The sequence below is a fragment of the Heterocephalus glaber genome, unplaced genomic scaffold, assembly GCF_053883595.1.
Source record: "Heterocephalus glaber isolate CG9 unplaced genomic scaffold, H.glaber_assembly_v1.0 deba00001531, whole genome shotgun sequence".
In the NCBI taxonomy this organism is placed as follows: Eukaryota; Metazoa; Chordata; class Mammalia; order Rodentia; family Bathyergidae; genus Heterocephalus; species Heterocephalus glaber.
Window position 1 is genome coordinate 24,051,718 of NW_028258329.1, and position 27,787 is coordinate 24,079,504.

The following is a 27,787-nucleotide window of genomic DNA, read 5'->3' on the forward strand; positions in this document are numbered from 1 at the left end:
AGCTGGAGCCAATCAGCGATAAGGAGGCGGGCCGTACGAACTGCCCAATCAGGTGGGCCAATATAGGAGGGTTCTTCCGGGGTCGTGACGCTGGAGTGCAGGCTCGGATCACTTTCCCGCGAGCCTCCCATCTTGCTAGACCACCTTCTAGGACTTCTACTGGTTGCACGCTGCGTAGGAAGGACTCTGAGAGACCCTGAAGCCACGCAATGGTGATGTTGTAGCACAGAAGCCGGGAATGGGATGGAATCGGGATAAGGTCTAATAGGAAGTGGCCAGAATCAGCTACGGGGAACTACAGCCTCCCTGTTTAGCTCCAGACTCTGAAATTCTGGTCTTTGGTGCTTTAGTCCCTTTTTCCTTGAGCTGGGTCATGGTTAATTCCTGGTTCCCTGCATCCTGTCCCCACTGTGACACTCCAGCCCACAATGCCGTCTAATTGTGGCCCCAGGCACAGCCTCAGCTACACCAATCTGGAGTGGGGGGGTGTGCGGAGACCCTCGTTCAGGTAAGGGTTGGAGTTGCGTGCAGCTGTGATGTGCTGGGTCCCTGGTCTCATTACTTTTAGTAGCAGATCTGGAGGATCTGACACTTACTAACGTTTGCGATGCAGGGTCTCATACCCATAAGGTATCTCCTTTGACCTGTGCCTTTTTATATTCACAGTGAATTACTAAATTCCCAATATTTCCCCATATTGCCAAAGTCACAATAGGTGTTGATAAGTGCTATGAGAACCCAAAGAAAGGTTTAACAAGGCAGGTGATGTGACTGGGGCGGAGTGGTTGCCAAGTATGCAGTGAAATCCTGCGTCCCGTACTCAGGAACCACGCCCCCAATTATCACCGTAATTATTTATGTCAGGCCTCAGTGTTAAAGAACAGAGCTCGTGGACTCATTCCAACATTGTGGAATGAGGTCATGAGCCAAAAACAGGATGCTTGGAGAGTTTATTGGAAATGGGAATAGTTCCCTGATTCCTTGGAAGCATCCCGAGTAGGTGGCCCTGTGGCTGCTCAATCCAGAGCCAAGTATAGATAATCGGAGCACAGTAATTGCTTAATTATTTAATGACCACCTACCACAGGTGACTCTGTATTTAAAATGACCATTTGGAACTCAGGCTCTTATAAATTTAAACCCTTTTTCTTACCATGTAAATTTATAGAAATCTGGGTTTTTAGAGAACTGGAAACTCAGCAGCTTAGTAGGGAGGGTCTATATTCTGTGTTGCCCGAGGAAGTTGATTCTTGGTGTACTGTCTGTAGTTCACTATTCTTATTTTAATTCTTACCTATATGGTTTATTTCACAACCCTCTCAGGCCATTTTCCCTAGCTAGGTGCCTTACTCATAAGATAAAATATTCTTTACAATTAGACTATTTAAATGAGGCCTTCCAGAGAGTTTAGAATGCTGAAAAAAATGGAGGGGATGTTAATGTATTATCAAGGGAGGGGAAGGGGTTCTTGCTAAAGACAACTTTTTTAAAGGGCTTCCTGTTAAACCCAAATTGAGAAACATTCAGTAAGGCTATGTATCTACATGGACATAGACATGGACATGTGATGTTGGTAGTAGTGGAAAGGGAAAGGGGGCTCTCGTTTCTGAAATAATTGCTGTAGTTCTTGGGCTGTTTGTACACATTGTTTTAAATTTGAAATGTTGATTGAAATGGACCTATGGCTAGAGGCTTTCTCTAGGAACAGGTTGTTCAAAAGCATAACAGGACATTTAGGACTAACATGACAGGATGCACATTGTGAAGCTAAGGCTATAAGGCTAACAGTATGTATGTAACAGGACTTTAGAGCTAACAGAAAGAACATACATTGTGAACACTAAAGCTAACAGGAGATATATATATATATATTTTGTGTGTGTGTGTGATTGCTTACATTGTGGTTTAAGTATAAAGTATCACCTATTGGGAGGGGTTTTGGGTCCACTTGTTTCTGGACAAATAGGAGCAAATAAGAGCCTGGGTGTTTTAAGCTTAAGGGTTTGAAAATTTCTGTATTGCTATAAATAATTTGAAAGCACTCCACACCTTTCAATTTCTTTGAAGAGCTTAAGTATAGGTGGCATCACATCCTTAAAGTCTTTGTGGAATGCAGCAGTGAATCCATCAGGTCCTGGGATTTTTTTATTTGGTAAATTGTTTGTAACTGTCTTGATTCCATTGCATGTTATTGAGTTGTTCGGCATATTTGTTTTTTTCTTGGGTTATCTTTAGTAATTTATATGAGTCTAGAAACCTGTCTATTTCTTCAAAATTTTCTAATTTGTTGGAATACAATTTTTCATAGCAGTTACTATCTTCTGCATTTTGGTGCTGTTTGTTATGATTTTGCTTTTTTCATTTTTAAATGCAAAGGTGTGAATATTTTCTCTCTTTTGGAAAGTTTCACTAAAGGCTTATCTTGTTTATTCTTGCAAAAAACCGGATCTTCAATTCATTAACTCTGTATTTTTTTCATCTCAATTTCATTGATTTTCACTCTAATCTTCATAATTTTTCTTGTTAATTTCAACTTGGCCCTGAATTATTGTTTCTCCAGTATTTTACAGTGTCTCATAAGTTTATTTATTTGAGCATAAGGTTATTTATTATGTCAGCATTGATTGCAAAAAATCTTTTCTCTTAGATCTGTTTTCATAGTGTCCCAGAGCTTCTGTTGAGTTTTACAGGAAGTTCATTAAACTTCCAGAAATTATTAAATTTCTTCCTGATTTCTGTGTGACCCATTGGTTGTTTAGTAGTGTGTAATTAATCTTCCAGGTGCTTCTACATCATCTGTGATTTCTTCTGTGGTTGATTGGTATTTTCATTGCACACTAGTCTGATGGTACACATGGGCTGATTGTGATGTTTTTTATATTTATTTAATCAGGCTTTCTGGACTCCTAGGAGCTCTATCTTGGAGAAAGTACTATGTGTTGCCGAAAAGAAAGTATACTCTGTTGTAGTGGGGTTGAATATTCTGTACACATCTATTAAGTCCCTATGTTCAAGGTTGTGACTCAGCTCTGATATTTCTTTCTTGATTTTTTTCTTTAATCTATCTCTTTGTGTAAGTGAGGTGTTAAGATTTCCCACTATAATTGTGTTACTCTTTATTTGATCTTTTTTGTTCCACAGTGTTCCTTTTATGAAGATAGGTGCTCTAGTGTATGAATATTTATAAACACTGTCTCTTCTTGGATTGTTCCCCTAACTAGTATGTAGTACCTTCTTTGTCTGTTCTAACAGTTTTAACTTGAAGTTTCCCATATCTAAGATTAAAATTGTTACTGCTGCTTGGGGGGTGGTGGTCTTGGTCTTGGTCTTGAAATACCATTTTCCATCCTTTGATTTTTAGTCTATGATTTTCTCTTTGGATTAGTTGAAATTCTTTCATGCAACAGACTGTTAAACTCAGTTTTTGATCCAGTTTACCAATCTGTGTCTTTAATTGGAGAGTTGAGGCTTTTAATATAGATGTTACTGAGATGTGATTATTTACTATCATTTACTCATTTTTGGTGATGACTCCTTTGTTTTTAATGTTCCTATCTTTTGTGTTTGTTGTTTTGTTGTTGTTTATGCATTGACCTTTCTTGATGTTTTCATATTATTGGAATTTTTAGTTTTATTGACCTCATAGTTTCTGCATAGGATATTCTTGAGTATTTCCTGGAGTGCTGGTTCCATAGTCATATATCTCTTCTGGTCTTTTTCATGAAATGTCCTTAGGGTATGTTAACTAGGTTGGAAGCTATTTGCTCTCTGGGCTTGAAATACTTCACTCCACATTCTACTGGCCTTTAAGTTTTTTTGTTGAGAAGTCTGCTATAATTGTAATGGATTTATCTTTATATATGATTTAATGCTTTTCTGTGATGGCTTTGAAAGATCTTTTTTTGGATAATTGGCAATTTAGAAGGAACATATCTTGCTGAGCATTTTTTTCATCACAGTTGTTTGGTGTTCTAGAAACCTCACTTGTATTTTGAAATTTTTTGTCATATTTGGGAAACTTTCTGGGATAATTTCAGTAAAAATAATTGCATCTGTGTTATGTTGTAGCTTTTCTCTGCCTCCAGTTAGCTTTGGTTGGTCTTTTTAGCGTTGTGCAGTAGCTGCTGGACTGTAGTTTCTTGTTCTCTTATTCTTTAGTGGCTTCCTAGATTAATTTTCATAATTTACCATTTTGTCGTCTTATGCTGGCTTGTGTTGAATGTGATTCAGAGGTCACAAGCCTGAAAAATACTAAGAAATTTAGTTAAAGTTAGACTAATAAGACTTTTGTTACAAGTATCCATTAACCTAATGTCTTATGAGGCAAAATTGGAACTTAGAAAATAATGACTGGAATGGTTATGGGAAAAAAACTTAAGTGAACAGCATTATCTAAGTGTCATAGGAAGAGCATTTCTGACTGAATTCAGGTCATTTGTTCTGCGCTACATCACATCCATTTTTCATTTTTTAGTATTATTATTTAGTTTTGGTACTGAGTCTTGATAATGTGTAAGCTGGGAGTTGAACTTGAGCTGGGAGTTGAGCCTGTGAGAGTGGTGTGAATACAGGTATGGAAAACAAAGCCCAGCTATGGTGGAACGTTTATAATCACTTCTTACAAGATCACAATGTAGGGTTAAATTAAACATCACCAACTATTTGTCTTTATGTTTAGAAAATTGTAATTTGTGCCCTGAAAAGTATAAATATCTCTTATTGTAATATGCCACTTCAAGACAGTTATTTTTGGAATCTGATTTTGTTGCTGCATATTAGAACTGGGCTCTGAATTTGACAGACTGTGGTAACTCTGGGCGGTGTGAGCATTGAACTTTGGGCCCACCTGTTACTGGTGGAGAATTTCTTAGTGTTCAGCAAAAAACACATATTTGAATTTTTAAGTGAAATTTAGAAAAGCCACAGGTCTACCTTCAATGAATGGGTGAGTTGTGATATCTTTTCAGAATTAAGCCTCTGGAAAGAAGGCTGAGAAGCATTTGTGGAAGTTCCCCATTTAAATTTCCTGGTTTTGCGTGTTTTTCTCACCACCTGAGAGTGAGACACTCTGGATGAATAGAGCACAATGAGAGTGGGGTGTAAGCTCAGGAATATGTTTAACATTCTGAGGGTATTCTCTTGTGAATTTCTGCCCCATTGCTTCATTTGATGCATGTTGTTTATGAGAGAGAGAGAGAGAGAGAGAGAGAGAGAGAGAGAGAGAGAGATTGCTTAAAGAATTTAGAAGTTTTTTCATTTGTTTATCCATAAGAATTTGATATTCCTAGAACTAGTGGACTGGATCTGAAGAAGCAAAACAAATTTAGACAAATTATTTATTTTACATTTAATATATGCATAAAGTTCCATAGAATCATGCTGGTGAACACATCAACTATGTTTGCTTCTAGTTTGATTTCATCTAACTACACTCAGAGCTAGCCACTATATGGATTTTTGGGTGCTCTCTGGATTTACCATCACATCACTAAGCACAGTGTTACTTGGTTAAAACTCTTTGGAATTTTGAGTGAGTTAATAATTGAAGTTATTATAGAATTATTACTATGCTGAAAAATTATATGTCATTTCTTTTCTTCAAGCTGTTACCCAGAAGATTGTAAGGAAGTTTGTATTTCAGCCACTTCATTCACTTATTCCACTGATTCTGATTTTGCATTGTTTCTACAAGTTTAGTAGTTGCTGATTTTGATGTCTGGACAGAAGCAGCCTTGGCAGGACTTGGGTCTGTCTCTTCATCAGCTGTGGTGTCTTTGTTCTTACATGTCAACTGCTGATGCTACAGCCTTGGTCATTTCTGGCCCTCAGGATAAGGATATGCCAGCATCCAGGACCTGAGTATCCTATTCTACTCACCAGTGAGGTGACGTCAGTATGGCCAGAGTCCTATCTTAGGTAGATCAGTGCCTGCAGCCATGCTTCTCTTAAAAATGTGCGGTGATATCCTTATTGGAGGAAAGATAGCCTCTTTAATAAATGGTGTTGGAAGAACTGGATTTCAACTTGCCAAAGATTAAAACTAGACCCCTATCTTTCACCATGCACTAAACTAAAATTGAAGTGGATTAAAGATCTAAATATTAAAACAGAAACACTAAACTTGCTGGAAGATAAGTTAGGTGGAATTCTCAAAGACATTGGCATAGGAAAAGACTTTATGAACAAATCCTCAGTAGCACAGGAAGTAGCACAAAGAATCAGCAACTGGGATCTCATGCTGGCGGGGTCGTGGGAAGAAAGGAACCCGTCTTTATTGCTGGTGGGAGTGAAGACTGGTGCAACCACTGTGTAAATCAATATGGAGATACCTCAAAAAATTATGATTAGAGGTCCCATTTGACCCAGCTATTCCTCTGCCAGGTATCTTCCCAAAAGAATTAAAAGAATCATACCACAGTGATGTATGTGCACCCATGTTTATAGTGGCACAGTTTGTAATAGCTAAAACTTAGAAACAGCCCAATTGCCCATCAACTAGAGACTGGATCAAGAAGTTGTGGGGTGTTTTTTTTTTAATAAAATAGAGTACTACTCAGCCACAAAGAATGAGAAACTAGAGACATCTGGAGCTAAGTGCATGCACATTGAGGCCATACTCAGTGGACACACATGTGTAAATACCGAATAGTTTCTCTGGTGTGAAAAACTAAAAGTGTAAATGAGGATCAAAATGTGTAATTGAGGGGACAGGGATTTAGCTCAGTGGTTCCGCCACCTGCCTCGCAAGCCAAGGAACCAAGTTCAATCCCCGGTACCAAAAAGAAAATGTGTAATTGATATTGTGAAATAGGAAGAAGAGGTCTAAAGGAGTAGGAGAAGTGGGAGGGGTAGGAGAAAGGAAAAGAAAAAATGTGAGAAAAGGAAAAAAATGGAAACAAAGCCTTTATAAATAGGGAAGGGTGGAGGGGGTGAAGGGAGGGCAGGGGAATGGGGAAAAATAAAAACCAAGATACATCATGTAAAGGTACAAGATCCCAATGATGAATGTAACTGTATTGTATATCTAAAATGTACCAATAAACTTAATTTGAAAAAAAAGAATTAACACTCATTTCTATGCAGGGGTCTTAAAATTTACTGTTCTAAGAAACTCAAATTGTAAAACTTAGAAGATGAATTAAAATAGCAAAAAAAAGTTAATTGATACCACCACTTGTCTAACATACTGTTTTAGCTTATGACTAGATGTTTCACCAAAACCCTATGTGGTCATAGGTGGGATTGTTCAGAGGTGGCTAGATATGGGGCGTGTATTGCTGAGATTAAGGGTGCCCTACCCTGGTGTTGGAGGCACCACCCAAAGGTCAGGTAGCTTGGATAAAATATAAAGACAGGCTTGGTTGCTGCCGTTGCTGCTTCACTGCTTAGTTGTCTTCTGCCTGCCAAGAACTGTTTCTCCTCTGTGATGCTGCTCTGCCATGCCACCCTGCCATGGAGCCAGCCAACGGTGGAGTGAAATTTCTACAAACTGTGAGCAGAAATAAACCTTTCCTCCCTTAACTTTGGATGACAAGTATTTTGTCTCAGCAGTGAGAAAAGTAACTGAGACACATACTCAAACACAAGGCTTTTGCTTTATGTCAACAGATTATTAAATGACAAGGGATTTGTTTGCTTTAAGTTGAAATAATACACTGAAAACATTTGAGGCATAGTTTTTATTATGTCCTTATCTGATTTTAGAATTAACCCACTAGCAATACATAAAGACTTCTACCCAATGTATCCTGTGGCACTGTACACTATGAATTCTGCTTCTGAAAGGTAGAAATTGGACTCTCTCTCTCTCACTGCCATGTTCTCAGTATCTAGCAGTTGGACATATGGTTTACACATATGCAATATTTTTGTCCAGTGAATACATCATTTTCTACATAAGTTTCTATGAGCTCTTGTTGGTGGATGAATTAGGTTAATTTCTACTTTGAATTTAGCATTCTGCATCAAGATAAGATAGAAAGAAACAAGGTGGTGGTCAGGGCCTGCTTCCAACCCTGGAGAAGTGTAAGGGCTAAAGTCTCATCTATGGAGGATGAATGCATTCTAGAAATTTATTGCACAACATTTTCTTAATAATACTGAGCTGTAATGTTTAAAAACCTGTTAAGAGGCCAGATCCTTACCACAATGCAAAAAGATAGATAGATAGATAGATAGATAGATAGATAGATGGATGTTGGCTTTTTTTCGAGACAGGGTATCACTGTGTAGTTCAGGCTGGCCTTGAACTCACCATGTAGCCCAGGCTGCCCTCAAACTCAGGATGATCCCCCTGCCTCAGCTTCCTGAGTGCTGAGATTACAGGTGTGCACCATCATGCCCAGCTGATTTTTTCCTTCTTTGTTCTCTTAAAGAGAAATGTAGACATGCATGGTGGTACATTCCTGTAATCTCAGCACCCTGGGAGGCTGAGGGCAAAAGATCACAAGTTTGAGCCCAGCTTAGGTATGTACCACTCAGTGAAATGGCCCTGGGTTCAATCCCCAGTATTCTGGGTTGGGGCCTCAGCTTCGTCAGGTGGAGTGTGGAATCTCGGATAAGTTACCTAAGCTCTGGAAAAGTGACAGAATGTGTATGGTGAGGATGCCAACCACTTCTAAGACTTAGGAAATAATGCAAACCATTTGACTCCTGAAGTACAGTGTTTCCTTTCTTCTACAAAACTATGTTATACATAAGTATTCACTAAAAACCAGGCAAGATACTTCATATATTTTAAATTCTAATGATTTCAGTCTCTTGTTGCTTTTGTTATTTCTACCACCATGAACTGTTGCCCCTCGGCCATGCTGCCTTGGAGCCAGCTGATAATGGACTGAAACCTCTACAAACTCATAGGAGACTTCAATAATAGTGACTTTGTTGAGAGCCACCCCCAGTGCTGAGGAGGAGCCTTCCAGGCCACCATACCATCGCCCCCAAGCTGAGAAGCAGAGCCACCCCCAGCACCAAGGAGGTGAGCCACGCAGGCACCAGCAGCACCCCAAGCACCATGTTGAAATGAGAAGACATGTAAACAAGTCTCTAAACCAGACTTCCAGATCACCTAAAGCAACCCCAAAGGGAAACAAGATGGAACACTCTGATATTCAACCACCTGGACTCCCTGAAGAGGCAAAAAAAAAAGGATCTGGAAAAAATGAAATCAGAAATAATTTCTCAGATAACAGCAGAGATTGTACCCATAATACTAGATGATATAAAAAAAACTGTTCACAGACATGATGGCAGAAAACTTCCCAAGCAGCAGAAAAGAACTTGACATACAGGTAAGTGAGGCATATAGGACTCCAACTAGCCCTGATCAAAAAAAAATCTACACATAGGCATATAATAGTTAGGGCTCCAGAAACCCAACGGAGATCAAAATTCTACAAGCAGTTAGAGAAAAGAAACAAATCACATACAAAGGAAAGCCCATCAGAATCACAGCAGACTTCTCAGTGCAAACCCTCAAGGCAAGAAGAGCTTGGAGTGACGTACTTCAAGCACTAAAGGAAAACAACCTCCAACCCAGATTGAGGTACCCTACAAAACTATTTTTCAAAATTGATGGAGAAATGAGATACTTTCATGACAAAGAGCAACTGAGGAACTTCATGAATACCAAACCAGCACTCCAAAGAATTTTAGAAAATATCCTAGGAAAACACAAAGAGGATCACAACCCCAGGAAACCCAGCAGAATGAATCCATCGGGCATGACAAGAAATTAACCACAAAGGGGGAGAATCCAACAAAAAGAAAAACTCATGACAAGGATAAGTCAATACTTATCAGTTTTAACCATCAATGTTAATGGTCTCAATTCATCAATCAAAAGAAATAAGCTGGCAGAATGGGTCAAGAAGCAAGATTCAACAATATGCTGCATACAATAAACACACTTAATTCAAAAAGAAAACTCATAGCCTGAAAGTTAAAGGGTGGAAAACAATACTCCATGCGACAGGAACCTGAAAAAAAGCAGGAGTAGCTATCCTCTCTGCAGATCAAGTGGATTTCAAACCAACACTGATTAGGAGAGACAAAGAAGGAAACTACATCCTTGTAAAGGGAACAATCCAAGAGGAACAGATGACAATCATAAATATCTATGCACCAAACATTAGTCCACCCAACTATATAAAACAAATACTAACAGGCATGAAAAATCAAATAAGCACTAATACAATAGTAGTGGGGGACCTCAATACTCCACTGTCACAAATAGATAAACTAAACAAAATATTAGCAATGAAATATTAGAACTCAATCAAACTCTTGAACAAATGCACTTAATAGATGTTGACACAGTGTTCCACCCCACAAAATCAGAGCACACATTCTTTTCAGTTGCACACGGGTCATTCTTGAAAATAGACCACATACCCGCTCATAGAACATGTTTAAGTAAACACAAAGGAATTGAAATTATCCCCTGTATATTATCACACCATAGTTTGATGAAATTGGAGATCAACAGCAGAAGAAACTGCAAGGATTTCATAAACACATGGAAATTGAACAACACACTTCTGAATAACTAATGGGTCACAGAAGAAATTAAAGAAGAAATCAGACAGTTCCTAAGATTAAATGACAATGCCAATACAACATATTGGAATCTATGGGACACAATGAAAGCAGTCTTACAAGGGAAATTCATAGCAGTGAACACTCATATTAGGAACACAGCGTGAGCCCAATTAAACAAACTGATGTTGAACCTCAAGCTTCTAGAAAAAGAAGAGCAGGACAAAGCCAAAGCTCATACAAGGGAGGAAATTATAAAGATCAGAGCAGAAATCAATGCAATGGAAACTAAGAGAACGATGCAAAAAATCAATGAAGCCAAGAGTTGGTTCTTCGAAAGAATAAACAAAATTGACAAACCCTTAGGCAACCTTATCAGAAAAAGGAAAGAAAAGGCCCAAATCCATGCAATTAGGCACGAAAAAGATGAAATGACAACAGACCCAGCAGAAATCCAGAGGATCATCAGTACCTACTTCAAGAACCTATACACCAATTAGATGGAAAACACAGAAGAAATGGACAGATTCCTAAATACATATGAATTACCAAAGTTGAATGAAGAAGATCTAAAAATTGTAAACAATCCAATATCAATCAATGAAATTGAAAATGTAATTACAAACTTACCAACTAAGAAATGCCTGGATCCTGATGGCTTCACTGCTGAATTCTATAAGACATTTAGAGAGGAACTAGTGCCACTACTGTTTAAACTCTTCAGTGAAACTGAAAGGGAAGCAATACTCCTGAATTCATTCCTGCAAGCAAGCATCACCTTGATCCCCAAAGCAGAGAAAGACTGAACTTAAGAAGACAACTATAGGCCAACCTCACTCATGAACATAGATGCAAAAATCCTTAATAACATACTGGGAAATAGAAGGCAGAAGATCATCAAGAAGATCATACACCCTGACCAAGTGGAATTCATCCCAGGGATACAGGGATGGTTCAACATATGCAAATTAATAAATGTAATACACTATACTATATCAATAGAGCCAAAGCCAAAATCCATATGATCATCTCCATAGATACAGAAAAAGCATTCAACAAAATCCAACAAGCATTTATGATAAAAACCCTACAAAAAATTGGAATAGACTGTCTCTACCTCAATCTGATAAAAGCCATCTATGAAAAACCAACAGCCAATATCATACTAAATGGTCAAAAACTGAAATCCTTCACACTAAAATCAGGAACAAGATAAGGATGTCCACTATCACCACTCCTGTTCAATATAGTTCTGGAAACATTAGCCACAGCAATTAGACAAGAGAAAGAAATAAAAGGGATTAAGATAGGAAATGAAGAAGTCAAATTGTCATTATTTGCAGATGACATGATACTCTATGTAGAACACCCCCAAGAACTCCACCAAAGTCTTCTAGACTTAATAACCAAATTCAGTAGAGTAGCTGGATACAAGGTCAACACACACAAATCAGTAGCTTTCCTCTACACGAACAACAGATTCACTGAGACAGAAATAGGGCAAACAATTCCTTTCACAATAGCATCCAAAACACTGAAATACCTAGGAATCAACCTAACAAAAGAAATGAAAGACCTCTTCTCTGAAAACTGTAGCACTCTGAAAAGAGATTGAAGACAATATCAGAAAATGGAAAGACATCCCTTGCTCCTGGGTAGGAAGAATCAACATAGTGAAAATGGCCATACTTCCAGAACTGCCGTATAGATTCACTGCAATTCCAATTGAAATCCCAGCAGCATACTTCACGGACCTTGAGAAAACAATTCAAAAATTCATTCGGAACAAGAGACCTAGAATAGCAAAAGCAATTCTAGGCAACAGAGACATGGTAGAGGGTATCACAATCCCCAACCTGAAACTATACTACAAAGCTACTGTGATAAAAACAGCATGGTACTGGCAAAGAAACAGACCTGAGGACAAGTGGAACAGATTAGAAGATGCAGAAACAACTCCAGACACCCTCAGCCACCTCATCTTCGACAAAGGAGCCAAACACCTTCACTGGAGGAAAGATAGCCTCTTTAATAAATGATGCTGGAAAAATTGGGTTTCAACTTGCCAAAGATTAAAACTAGACCTATATCTCTCATCATGCACTAAACTAAAATTGAAATGGATTAAATATCTAAATATTAAAACAGAAACACTGAACCGGCTGGAAAAGAGGTTAGGTAGCACTAACTCAACCTTCTTTTCATCACCTGCCTTCCTTCCCTAAAGGCTTTCAAGCCCCATCCTGGGAGCATCTCCTTGAAGGAGCCTTCTTTGAGTTGGCCAACCTTGCAAATCCCCTCCGAGGGTTAGTCCTAATAGAAGGCCCTCAGCCCCAGGACTGTATATAATTGTGTGGCCATGTGTGGTGTGGCACAGCTAGATCAGAGGTCTAACTTTAACCCCTACACACATCACCTTCCCCACTACCACCACCACCACCACCACTACCATTCCCACCACTATCCCTGGAGCCAGGACCTTGGTTACAGCACACACCTGGTGACTAGGTAGGTGTATATAGTGGTGAGTCGATGTATGAATGGTGATGCCATTCTGGCCAGTAGTTTGACTTACTAAAAAATGAATGAATGAATGAATGAATGATACAGTGTCCAACTTACATCATAATTGAGATGAATGGAGAAAATGGTTGCACTTAATGGAATAAATCTGGAGAAATAACCTCTGCTTTTAACAGTTACCTGAATAACAATTACTGCTAACATCATGGACTGTTTGTCACATGCCAGGGGTGTTAGTGACTGTTTGCTGCATAACAAGTGATCTCCAAGGTTATCAGGTCATAACAACAAACATTTATCATTGCAGTACCAGTGGGTTAGGAATTCAAGACACTCTACCTGGTGGTTCTAGCCCAGAATCTTCTGCTAAGTTGTGGTCAGGATGTTGGCTGGAGTTGAGAAGGTTGAACCAGATGGTTCTCTGCAACTCTTAAATGCCACCACACACTGTGACACTGTAATGTCCTGGAGTTCCCGTAGCCTGAGTCTCCTGCAGTGACACAGTCCCAGAAGGAGCAGCTTGCTGAGTGGAGATTATGGTTCAGTCCTGAGGTACAGCTGGAGTTTACTGACACTTCTCTACTGTCATCTTGTGGTCACTTCTCATACTGCTATAGTTCTAAGAAGAAGAATTTATCACGTATTCAAGTATCTACAGAAAACGCTAATTACAATACTAAATGCAGTGCTTTGGATAGTGTTTTTTAGGAGCAGTGGTAGCTATACATCCATGCAAGTTGGCCATAGAGGATTTAGTTATGCTAAAAGTAAGACACTCAGCCCCAGAATTGTATGAAACTATATGGCAGTACAGAATGTGGCCCAGAGGTAGAACAGAGGTCTAACTTTATCCATACACGTATTACCTTCACCACCACCATTATTCCCACCAACATCAACATCACCACCACAATCATCCATCATCTGTACTACACCCAGCATGCCACCATCACAAACACCACCACCATCACCACCACCATCATCCACCATCCATGCCATCTCCACCATCACCACCACTAGCAGAAACATCAACACTACCAGCATAATGAGCACCACTACCCCCTATACCACCAACAATACCACCAACATCACAATTCCCCATCACCACTACCCACCACCCCCGTCACTCCCATCATGACCATTAATTTCAGGATCACTGCCAACACCACCCACATATTTGGAGATACCAAACAATGAGGACTTTTTTTCATTTCTAGGACAAAATACTCAACACCCGAAGTTAAAGGAGGAAAGGTTTATTTTAGCTCACAGTTTGTAATGGTTTCAGTCCATAGTCAGCTGACTCCATGGCAGAGTGGCATGGCAGAAGGGCATAACAGAGGTGAAACAATCCATGGTGAGGCAGGCAGGAAGCAGTAAGCTTTTCTTTCCCTTTCTATTCCATTCAGGCTAGGAACCTATTGGTTGGTGCCACCTACACCCAGGGTGGATCTTCCCATTATCCACACCCAAAACCATGCTAACCAATCAGTGAGTTAATCCAGTTATCACACTCATAATCTAGTATCACACACCCATGATCTAGCTACCTCCCCAAACCCCTCACTTGTGCATGAGGCCTGGGGGGACATCTAGATATAAGTCATAGCAGAAATTTAATAGAATTAATAACAAATAGAACATATTAGCTATGAAACTGAATATTTGTACAAAATTTTTTACTTTAATAATAACATTCACGAATATTTTATTATTGACACCTTGCAATGGTCTTAAGGGGTGAGGCAAGTGCTAGTACCATCCTTGTATTTACTTTTCTTTTGAGACTTTTCATACAGCAAAGTACAAAAAGGCAACATAACCAACACCCACAAACTTGCCACCCTGAACTAACAAGTGCTAATATTTTGTCATCTATACCTCTGAATTGTTTAAAATAAAAAAAAAATTCACAAATAAAATGGAAGCCTCCATTGGACCCCTCCCCATTCCCATTTCCTACCCTCCATTCCCATAAGTAACCTCTTATTTTACAACTTCATATACTATCTGTGTTTTTATAACTTTACTATGTATATTTATGGCATGTACACATATACACATATGTTTTTCCATATGTTATACAGAATACTGTTTTCCGTGTGTTTTTAGTGAGCTATGAGTGGTGTCACATTGGAACGTTCTGTAACTGTTTTCATTCTGCAACATGTTTCGATGTCATTTGATGCTGTTGGGCAGGAAGCTATTCCACATCTCCAACTGTAATAAAGTATTCCACATATAAGTAGCTACATTTTGTTTATCTGTTCCTCTGTTGAAGGGCACTTTGGTTATACCCAACATCACCACACACGGTGCTGCAGTGAACATCATTATACGTGTTTCTTAATATCATATTTAATTATGAATGAGGAAACCAAGTCTCTGAGGGGAGAGATCACATGATTCACTCATCCTTACACAGCTCCCAGAGTCAGGATCTGATCGGGGCTCACTTTCTCTGTACTCCAGGGATCTTTTCTGCATGATCCTGCAGGTGTTGGGGTGTTAACAGCTCATAAAATAGATAAGAAAAAAGTAACTATTTTAAGCTATGAAATACCTAATCTTGACCAAATGGTGGTTCTGGATAGAATATAATTTAAATTTTTTAAAGCACCATAAGTTGAAAGTTGCATGGCAGTTGTCCAGTATCATTTGTTATGGGGTGAACTGTGTTTCCACCAAAATTCCCATGTTGAGATGTGAAGACTCAGGGAGAAGACAACCCTCTACAGGCCGCAGAGAAGGGACTCAGAAGGAGCCAACTCTGCAGACACCTTGACCTCAGACTTCCGGGCTCTAGTACCATGTAGGAGTTTATTTTTGTCATTTAAGCTGCCCCATCTGTTTTCACTTTGTTATGGCAACCTGAGGATAGAGAGGTTGGGTTCTGGTCAGTTCTAATTGGAGCTTGGTAGTAGCAAGGCACAGCCCTCCAGGGTCCACCACAGCCCAGGTGGAATAGCTAATGACCTTCAGCCCTCCTTCCCTGATGACAGACTTCCAGAGCATTAGTTCTTGTTTCTACCTTGATACTTGGAAGTTGTCCTTGATAAGAGTCCTAAGTATTTTTAGAACCGGAAATGTCCAGGTTTCTCAATTCTGCAAACCAATCAGTCAGCTCTGGTGGGTAGAGTTTCTGGGATCTGATCCACCATTTTCTATGATAATAATGTGCATTGCTATCCAGTGCTCTAGCCAGCCTGTGGGTCCCTGTCCTTTTGACATTTTAATATCTACTAGCAAGAGCCATAGAGTTAAGAGAAGAGAACATTTACAACTCATTCTTAGCAAAAGTCCCCATCTCAGTGGCCTCATAGTTAGTGGATGGAATCATCAGCTCCAGTCAGCACCTTGTCCCTGGCCAAGACTCCCTTTATCAGAAGTTTTCATGAGGGATGCGTGGAAAGATCTTATTTATTCTGCAAATAAACAAATAGCTTTCCTCATTTGCTAGCATATGGCTTTGTGAAAATTGATTAAATGCTCTGTGCCTCAATTTCCCCAATCTGTAAAGTAGAAATATTAATAGTTCCTGTGTCACAGAGCTTTTGTGAGTGCTAAATGAAATGCTACACATAGAGCACTTAGAATTTTACTTGGCACATAGCAAGAAAACAAACCAATTTCTCTTGTAGTTACTAAAACTGGTGTTACAGCAAATACATATCAGGATAGGTTAACATAATTTCTCCTATCTTCTCTCACTCCCTATTTTTTACTATTTGTTGTTTCACAGCTTCAATTATTAGAATTTATAAAATGAATTATACCTAGATTTTCCTTGGTTGCCTTGTCTTAGTTGTCTACTTTAATAGATAAAATGCTGTTTACCACCTGCTTTTCTTATGGTGGCTTCTTGTTCTTTCTGGCACGATAGATCTTATTCAAGAATAGCTCAAAGTATACATAGACCTGAATTTTTATATATACCTTGTATTTTCTAATCCTGCTAAATTCAAATACAAGTTCTAGGGGCTCCTAGAGATTTCTTAATATTTTCTCTGTAGATGATCATTTCATCTACATATAAAGATTTTACTTCTACCTTGCCAATCCTATGCTATTTGTTTCTTTTTATTGCCAGACTTATTTTGGTTTGGGCCTATGTTTCAAAGTTTAATGGACAGACAAAGGGTAGGCATATCTGCCCTTGTTCCCCACCTAAAGGAGAAAGCATTGTATCTTTTCCATTCATATAAGGCGTTTTTGCTGGAAGTATGAAGTACATGTCTTTGATTTGTTGAGAAGTTTCTGTTCTACTTCTAGTCTCCTGATAGCTTTTACATGAACAGCTGTACAATTTAGTCCAGTACTTTTTCTGCAACTACTGATAGGATCATATGGCTTTTTCCTTTCCTCTGTTAAAATGATGACTTTTGGGGGTGGATCTTCCGATGCTGAACCAACACTGCCATCCCTATAATAAAACCACTTACTACATACTGTCAGATCTGACTTCTAATAGTTTGTTTTGTTAAACAAATTTTTATCTATGTTCATACTTTTTCTTCTATTATCTTTATCCAGTTTTAGTATTGGCACAATGTTGATTTCCTAAAATGAGGGGAGAAGTGCTCCTTTTTTCTGTTTTAAATGTTTGATATAATTCATCAGTTAAAATGTATATGAGCCTGTTGTTGTCATATAGGTAGTTTTTCAAGCTAGGAATATACTTTCATTAATAGATGCTATTCAAATTTTATATTTCTTCCAGAGTCAGTTTTATTGATTTGTCTTCCAAGGTACTTCTTAGAAGTTGTCAAATTTATTTCAAAAAAGATTTTTGTAATATGCTTTCTGTATCCTTTTAAATTCTGTAAAATCTGTGGTAATGTCCTCTAAATCTTGATATTGTAATAAAAAATGTATAATTGATATTGTGTAATAGGAAGAAAAGGTCTAAAGGAGTAGGGGAAGGGGGAGGGGGAGGGGAAAGGAAAGAAGGGAAAAGAAAAAATATGAAAAAAGGAAAAAAATGGAAACAAAGTCTTTGTAAATAGGGAAGGGTGGAGGGGGTGAAGGGAGGGCAGGGGAAGGGGGAAAAAATAAGAACCAAGATACATCATGTAAAGGTACACGATCCCAATGATGAATGTAACTGTATTGTATATCTAAAATGAACCAATAAACTTAATGGAAAAAAAAAGAATGGCTCATGGGTCTCTGTCACCTGGATTCATGCCAGTCATACAATGGCCACCTGCTGCCTTTTTCCTTAGGTCCACTCCAAGCTGAGCTCTTTGTAGAGAGGACCCCACCACCCCACCGTCTTCTCCCAGTCTCTGTCATGGGGAGGTTTGCAATTACATGAAATCTTTCTCTGGTAAATCACTTGCTTTTTGCCTTCTTTTGTTCTTGAATAATTTTTGTTGATCATTTCATTATCTTTCCCTGAACAATTCTGTACTAATGATTCTGTTTCAGTTTTCTTGAAAAGCAAGGTATACTCCCCCGACCCTGCCTCAGTACCAGGAATTGAACTCAGGACCTTGTGCTTGTCAGGCAGGCATAGTGCCACTGAACTAAATCCCTGGCCCGCACAAGGTACACTTTTAGACTGAGATTTAAGTCTTTAGTTTTATAAAAGCTTTCTTTTTCATATCTTTGAGGTTGTCAGTTCTATTTCCTTCAGAACACTAACTATGTGTGTGACGAATACCCTTTGTTGTACACATCTTTCAGGCCGTCCCACATGATGTCAGCTCTTTGTTCCCCATTTTACTTTGAGCAGCTTTTTCAAGCCTTTCTGTAGTCCCAGCCTGTGATTTCAATAAGCTAGCTTCCTTTTTGACATCTCCAAATTGTCATTTCTGTAATGGGTTTCTTCGTTTTCCACACAGCTCTTGAGCTTTGACAGCTCCTTTTCATTTATTTTGCTGCAGTAGAGCCTCTTCTCCAATTCCATGTGACCCTTTTCTGAAGTTGTGTTGCTTTTTCTGTTTTTTTAAGAATATAGAAAAATGTGTGCTTACACTGCTGGGCTTCCGGGGTAACTCTCCTGAAGAGGATTGTGTGCCTTCTGTCTGTTACTTTGTTCTACTCCTGGTCCAGTGGCCACGCCTCCTTTTATCATCTGGGCACTAAGTGGCTGAAGAACTCTGCCTTGGGGAGAAGTTGTGGCCTAAGGAGCCTGGAGTCAGGGTTCTCTCTGTGATCTCCTCCTCAGCTCTTCTGAATCAAAGCTACAAAGCTGACCATGCCCAGTCCTCCTCCACCTGCCTCTGAGATGAGGACAGGGTCTTGTTCCCTGTTATTCACAAGTGACCCTCAGGTGCCACCCTTCCAGGTCTTCCACTGATCACTTATGGCTTGGGTGTGGCTTATTCCCCCAAGATCCATGTGCACAAAGCTTGGTCTCAGCATTGGAGTTGGAAGCTTTAGGAGGTGGCGCCTATGGGAGTGAGACCTTCAGAAGGCATTTGCAATCTCCTTTGAGGAGTGGTTCTCACCTTGCCCTAGCAGCAAGCTCTCTGAGCAGCTTTCCTAAGGAGGTGAGGTGGTTCCCCTGAGTCTCTCTCACTTTCTGGCCTGACACATCTCCCTTCTCCCATTTCCTCTCTGCTTCTCCATCACGTGGCAACACAGCCTGGAACCCTCACCAGGACACAGGGCCATGTTGTTTGTACTTTTCAACCACCAAAATCATGAGCCAAACATACCTCTATAAAGTACTCAGCCTCTGGTATTTTGTTATAGCAACAGGAAATGTACTAATACAACCATTCAGGTCCAAATTTTCTTTTAAATACATCTTAACACTTTAGAATTGTTCTAGACATCTCCCTGGCTTTGTCTCAAATATCAACATGGTTGATAGCATCTTTCCTTAGCTAGTGATTTGTGACTGTGATTCTCTCCTGCTTTTGGTGATTTATTTTACTTTTATTTGTTAAGTTGAGTTCAGGAAATCTGAGGAGGAGAGGGAGAGAGGTAGGCACCTTCTTTTTTACATCAAATGTCCAACTTAACTATTTTATAAAAGTTACTACCATTAAATCATTACTTCTACTAAGAGCTTATAATTGTGTGTGAGTTACTCCTGATTAGGATAATTATATCAAGCTAAAAATGCTTAAGAAGATTGGTTTTCTCCAATTTCTTAGAGTTGAGGGGAGTGCACATAAATTAACAAACTGGTTTTAACTCAAACCATGTTTAAATAAGAAGCTACCTGAGGATGAACACTGATTTATTTAACTTGAAAATCTTATATTGTCCTTCAGAGGCTAATTACCACTAACTCTAATTCTCACAGTAATTTTAAACAAAGGTTGTGTGAATCTCAGTAACCAGGCATCCCTAACCAATGTGAGTAGCCGAGCCAGAACTGTTTCCCATGCACCACGGAAAGCTGAAAAGAGCCAACAGAACAGTGATGGTAAATAGTGTTATTGAGTTCTGGAACAATTTCTCCAATATGATAGGAAGTGTGAAAGTACTCACTAGAAGAAGCTCTATGTGAAACCTATTTCTCCTGTGGCCAAATGTTAGGCTGAGAAATGCAAACATGCAGAAGGGAAATAGCATTAAACTGTTAGAATCTCCAGAATTATAATCACCCAGTGGTTTTGAGGATGTGGAAAGGCTTATGTTCCAAAGTTGGTTTAAGTAAACGATGGTTTGCTTTCCACATAACCCAAAAGTACCAGTCTGCAGACCCATGCTAGGGATAACTCAGTCTTTTACTGCCACCAGAGCTGGAAAAACAGACTTTCCCCAAACTTGCTCCACAACCTGTCATTCAACTGCATTAGACTTGGCTTGGTGTGAGTTTGGCCAACAATATTTTACCTGCATTCTTACAGTTTTTCCTAATGAAATGTTCTGGGGGGGATGGTGTCCTGAATAGTACTGCTCCAGGCAGTGTGAGCACCTGTGCACCCTGGCTTCTGGCTCTCCAGAGGTGACTGTCCTAAGAGTTGAGGGTGGTCCCACTGTAATCATGTAGTCAAGATGGAGAGTGGAGAGCCATGCAAATGTTAATGTCCAGAGGAAGCTAATCAAGGTGAGATGTCTGTGTTGACGGTCATTCCCTCTAAGATAGACCCAGAATCAATGGCCCATGGACTTCAACTCAGCCACATTTTCCCCCTCTGAAGCTGAAACTCTGGAAAAGAGGAAGTCAGACTGCTAGGCTCCATGATTCATCAATTGTAGCCTGAAATCCAACATCACTGGAAGATCCAAGAGCTCTTGTTCACACTGTCCCCCAGCTCTGTGCCAGGAGAAGGACTTTGATCTGTAGGAAACTGTGACCAGGTACCTGGGCCAGGAAGGAGCCAACCTTGGCCTCTCAAAGCTCAGTGATGGTGACCTGGGGCCACAGCACTTGGGTCAGGAACATTTCCCACCTGCCCAGCATAAATTCCTGATTACAACAAACTGCTGAACTAGTGCTGTCCATATCTGGGCATCATAACTGAGGGCTGTCCTTGGAGGAAAAACCAACAGTTTTAAAGGTCTTACGAGGAAGATTCTTGTAAAATATCTATTTGAATGTCTCCAATTCCTGCCCACTCCTGTCAGGGTGGTACTGAGAAGTCCCATTTTTATCTGATTTGCAGGGCTAGTTCTTTCTGGAGTCATTTGGAATTTTCTTTTTGCTTTGAATATTCTTATACATCATTGTCATGTGTCCATGTGAGGTTTTATCTTGTCAGTTCTCAATTCTGTTTCTGCTCTGTGATCCCTTTCCATCTGAGCTCTCTCACTTTTTAAAAAAAATTCTGAGAAATTTATTTTCATTATTTCTTCAAATATCTCCTCTCTCTTTCCCTTCTCCTTTCCCTCTCTTCTTTCCTCCCCTTCTCCCTCCCTCCCTCTGGGACACTTATCCACCCCTATGCACTGCTACCCCTGCCTCCTGCACTTTTAGCTTTTCTGGTGCCTTTTTCTCCTTCCTCCCTGCTGCCTTGGGCAGGTTCTTCAGAGATCTCCCACCGTCTCCCATGCTGCCTGTATCTCTTCCAGATAGTCTTCATTTCTACTTTTATATTTTTCATATGAAACATTTCCACTTGGTTCTTTCTTACAACTCCTTGTTACAGCCAAGAAATTATTAGTCTTCTTCTTTAGCATATATTTATCACGTTACTTGAAAATTCCAACTCTGCTTCTACTGGTGTTCAGTTCGCTGCACTTCTCCGTGGCAGCCTCTGGGCCCGGCCTATGGCTGCAGTCCACTCCCGCTGTCTGGCGATGGGTATGGAGAAGGTAAAGGCCAGGTCCTGCTGGTGTCTTGAGAGAAAGCATAAGGAAAGGGAGGGCCTGGACACAGAATCTCAGTGGATGAGCCACACTTACTAATAGTATTTGACAACTTTGTCCAAAGTTCTTTACACTTACAAAGAACTAAGTTGGAATGAGAGTGGTCTTCAATTTTGACCTCTACCCAGGGTGTGATGGATACTCTAGGTGGTGGAACTGCGCACCACCTCCATGAGCCTCTGAGTGGCCTGGCTGAGCAGCCCAGCTGCTGCCACTGACTCTGGGGAAAAGGGGAGACTGGGTGGCATACACGAGGGCAGCACAGGGAGAAAGAGCGCTCCTAGAGGTCCCTCCTTAGTGCTGTTAGGGGACCTTGGTCCCCACACCCTGTGCCAGTTTCCCAGCCAGGGTGTTGAGTTCCTGGGGCACAGACTGCTCCCCAAAGGGTGGCTATGGTTTCTCCAGAATGAAATGGATGATGCCCACTGGGCAGGCGCCACCCTAAGGAGGAACAGAAACTTCACACTCACTTGAACTCACATGAGGCTACCAGCCCACAGCAGCCCAGTCCATAGCCCATTCCTGAGCACGGATGAGAACAGATGACACAGGGATGGCTTCCCAGGTGAGCCACCAGGCTGTAGGCCTGAGGAGCAGGTATTGCCTTGCGTGCAATTGAGAATGCATCAAATTCAGTTAATAGCCCAACTGCTTGAAAAATAACTTCATAAATTAAAAGAATGTAGCTTTCAAATCTCTCACAATTAAAAATGCAACTCAAATATATTCTCTTCTAGGCAGACTGTGCAGTGATCCAGATTATTATTGAGAGGTTGCTTAGTGACAGCACAGGACCTTTCTTCCTCCTGACCACACAAGCCACTGGCCGCCTAGGCCTCTGTCTTTTGCAGTGGACATGGTTACCAAGAAAAAGGACTCTAATGTTGAAGCTGATTCCGAGAGAAAGTAACATACTTCACTGGCCTTCACTACAGCTGAGCAGTGGCAGCTTCATTTTCTGTGAACAGCAGAACCGCCTTTAACAACTTCTGTACCACATAGCAGTTTGTGACTATATTCTACTAAGGTGTGATTCAAAAATACCATGTTTAATTTTAAAATTTATTACTGTAAAAAACAGTGCCATTAATACCCCTCAAACTCCTCCTCCTAGCTTCAAACACACTTATCCCATCCTTCTTGCCACTTTCTGAAGTAGCTCTGAAAGTCCTCTTTCATGTCTTTAGTTGCACTATTGTGGCTGCCTTGATAGCCTCAGTTGACTTGAAACATTGACTTTTCATAGTGATTTTGACTTTAGAAAACAGCCAGAAGTCTTACGGTGCCAAATCTGGTAAATAAGGTAGACGAGGACACACTGTAATGTTTTTACCAGCCTGCCTTTGTGTATGGCACTTGGCAGCAGCACTCACTGTATCTTTTTTATCACAGCTTTTAAAGACACTCATGAAAAGGAATTCCAGAAATGCTTCAGAAAGTAGCAAGAATAACAGGTTAAGTCTGTTTGAAGCTGCAGGGAGTATTCTGAGGGGGATTAATGCCAACGTGTCTTACTATAATAAGAATTTTTTTGAAAAATTTAAACATTCACTGAATATTTTGAGCACACCATGTATAGCTTTTAGGATTCTTACACAACCTCTAAATACACAGAAGCATCTTAGAAAAAGATAGAACCATTGTTTGGGTGCAGCCACATTAGTCAACCTCATGTAAGGAACCATTTTATGTTTTATTTTGAAAAGCATATGTGTGAAAAGGTAGACTATTCCTCAAGTGAGCAGGGCACAGGATCACTGAACTCCAGTGAGGAGCAAAGAGGAGCTGCTGAATACTAATCCCAACATGGAGCGGCATGACTGTCCATCCACATAGCCCCATCATCACCAGTGGGTTCAGATGTTCAGACCCCAGGTACCATCACAGCTGGCTTGGTGAGTGTGAGCACGGAGCAGGAACTGTGCATGTTTTACCCGGGGTTGTGCTAGCACACTCACTGCAGTGCTGCAAGTCCTGAGTGCACACCTCTCTCTGCTCTGAGGGTCCATCACAAAATAAGGATGCCCAGCTCGCTCTCGCCAGGGCTGTGCTCTCCAGGGTGGCTGTGTATTTGCACTTTCATTCCACTCATTCTTGTTTCTAAGTGTCTCGGTTGTTTGGGCTGTGACAGAGTTCCACAGACTGGCTGACTTATAAACAACAGAAATTTCCTAGTTCCGGAGGTGTGAGGTCCAAGATTAAGGCACCCATGGGCTGGGTGTCTGGGCAGGTTCCTTCTTCCTGGCTTACAGATGCCCACATCTTCTGTCTTCACATGGCTTCTCCCTCGGCTTGTTTTATGAGGATATTGATCCCATTCGGGATGGCTCTGCCTTGTGACCCAATCACTCCGAGGCCCCACCTCCTAATACCTCCACCCTGCAGTAAGATTTCAACGCATGGACTGGGGAAGGGCAGGACACAAATTCTCTATAGCACCCAGACAGAATCTACAACAACTGATTTTTCCTTCCTTCTTCCTTCTCTTCCTTCCTATTTTGAGAATGTAATGACAGGAATATTTATAAAGGTTGGGTAGAGTTAAGGAAAATGAAAAGATTAAGATGAAGCCCCAAGACTAGCAATAGCTGAATGCTGTTCCCGGCCCACACATAAAGAGGCGACAAGATGAGCCATTATGGAACCAGAGAAAATAGAACAGCTGGTCTTGTTAATTAAACTGGAGATCAGTGTTACTCCACACACTGTGACAGTTCAGCAGGAAAAGTTTTAATTTTAAAAGAAACAAAAGACTGCATCTTGGGACGTCCCTCCAGCCATCTGATTCCAAAGTCTGTCCTGAGCTATTTTTCTGTCTTCTTCACACCACAAGTCTTCCAGGTTGCTGAATCCAGCCTGGCCCACTATTTTACAGCTACGTCACAACCCTGGGTCGATGTGTCTGTTCCCTGAATTCTCTTTTGAGCCATTACAGTATCTGGTTGCCTCATAATGAATAAACTCAAAAAAATTTTATCATGTGCTCATCTGGTACCAATATCAGCCTTGATTTTATCCTTTTATTTTGGAAAACTATCTTTAAAAATAAGCACACACACACACACACCCCACCTCGTTATCCTGTGGAGAGCATCTGACCATGAAGTTGCCTGACCTTGCATCTCAAGGTCCTTCAAGACATACAGAGCCATCTGATGCAGTGGTGGCATTTCTAGCAGCCAGGCAGCACTACACACCAACTCCTGGCTTAGGGACCCAGCCCAGCTTTATTGCCACTTTCTGGTGGATTTCCTGGACATGCTCAGTTGTTTCTTGAAATCTATGGTATAGAGCAAACCATACTCCACCAGATATTCTCTTAAAACTTTTCTCAACAGTCCTAAATCTCAGTAGGAGGCACAGGGCCCCTCCCTAATCAGGGGGATTCTTAACTGCCTGAGCAAGTTGACAGATGTGCCTCCACACTTCACCTGTCAGCAGTATCCAGGCCTCAGATTCAAATGAATTTCACCGGGTCCCGGGTGACAAGGCAAAGCCTAGTTCTGCTTAATGGTGATGCACAGCCCTGGTCCCTGCCCCACCAGAATACTGCTGTGTCCACCTTACAGATGAGGAAACGGAGGTTCAGAGCTCAGCACTTTGCCTGACATGACACATTTAGCACGTGTTTGATGTAGTTCAAATCCAAAAGGGTCCCAATCCAGTACTTCCCACTCAAATGCCAATGCTGAACACTCTCTTCCACCAAGGTGCCCAGATTCAAAGGGAGAAAATCTTCCCAGGGAACCTCAGAGCAGAGTTGTCCTAATTTCTCCATCCTTAGGACAAAATACCTGACACCCAGGGTTTAAAGGAGAGGTTTATTTTAGCTCTTGTTTTAGACGTCTCATTGTGTGCACAGCTGGCAAGGTGGAAGGGCCTGGTGGAAGAAAGCTGCTCATGTCACAGGCAGACAGGAAGCAGAGAGAAGGGAAGAGTCAGGGAGGGAGATGACCCTTCCAGGTCATACATCAACAACCCCGCTTGTCCAACCAGGCTCCACCTCCTGACAGCACATTCAGATACAAACTCATTGGTGGACCACTCCACTGATGGATTCCATCTCCCATGATGTAATCACCTCCCCAAGATCACACCTATGATTGCGTGAGGCTTCTGGGGGACATGTAGGTATAAACCCTAACAAGAGCAAAGCAGCATTATCTTTTTCTTGAATATACATAAACACTCAGACACTTCTAAGCTGATGTCTAAAACTTTTCATCATGAATGAAAAGTTAAGGAGATAATTTCTAGCATATTTTAAACTTGAAATTTTTAGGCACATCCTTACATCTAATGATCAAATGACTTGATACCTATCATCACCCAGAAATGCACACTCATAAGTTTCCATCTTTCCTTCTTAAATTCATATGAGAAAACAAAGGTTCAGAGGTTAGTACCTTGCTCAGTGTGAAGACCCTAGGCTCAGTCCCTAGGGCCCCACCCAACACACACTGAAGTAAATTTTATGAAAATATTATCTCTTAACTCAATGACAGGGGCAGGGTCTGTGTTTTTATGGATGAATGATTAAAGTTATATAAATAAAACAGGAAGTCACCACCAGCAACTTTCTTTTTCTAGATTGGAAAACCTTGTTCCTATGAAAAAGTGAAGAGTGCTACCAGGAGTTTTGAGAGATGTCTGGCTGGCAGACACCACTTCCAGGTCAGAAGTTCCCTTGGGGTGGGAGGACAGTGGGCCGTTAGGGGGCTTCTGAGAAGTAAGGGTCCTGTCCTGCTGTTAACCAAGGTGATGAGTGCACTTGGAGTATTTTTCACTCTGCCATGGACAGAATTCAAAAAGTCTTTATATCTACCCAGCGTTTAATTTTACAATAGGAGACAGGAAAGAAATACCATAAAAAACACACGGCAGATAAGCAGTTTATCTTTCAATCAAGTCAATCAGGCTTACAGGGTTATCTTTTTGGACAGTTTATTTTGCTTCTTTTACTTTTTAATTAATTGATTTTTTTTTTTTTTTTGGTACCAGGCATCGTACTCAGGACCTTATGCTTTTGAGGCAGGCGTTGGAACCACTGAGCTAAATCCTCGGCCCCAAATGATTGATTTTTTTCAGCAATGGGAACTGAACCCTCCTTTGTCTCCTTTCCTACAATGCATTACTTAACACCTGCCAGACAGCTCAGGATTTCACATCTCTTGGCAGGTGTCCTTTAGAGACATTACATCTTCCCTCCCAACTCTGTCAAGGATTCATTTCTCCCTAACTGGAAAGGGGGCTGGGGCAGGGAGATGGTGCCACAAATCAAGGGTTCAGGGAAGACTGTCTGGTCAGAGGTAAGGACCAGCAGGCTGAGTGGTACAAGGCTGGGGTGTTCCCATGGTATGGCCTGGAGAGTGACAGGAACCCAAGAGCCTTCCTGTTCCCATTCCCCTCTATATGGGAGGAGCAATCATGTCAGTTCCTGGCCACACCTGGTATC

The 27,787-nt window shown here is 40.7% G+C and overlaps 1 long non-coding RNA gene across 1 annotated transcript; it reads left to right on the top strand.

Moving 5' to 3' along the window:
• Window positions 1-76: 76 nt before the first annotated feature.
• LOC110347469 (uncharacterized) lies at window positions 77-27,341 on the top strand. Its single transcript, XR_015441798.1, has 2 exons — window positions 77-212; window positions 5,604-27,341. It is a non-coding gene; the product is annotated as an uncharacterized LOC110347469 (long non-coding RNA).
• Window positions 27,342-27,787: the final 446 nt, after the last annotated feature.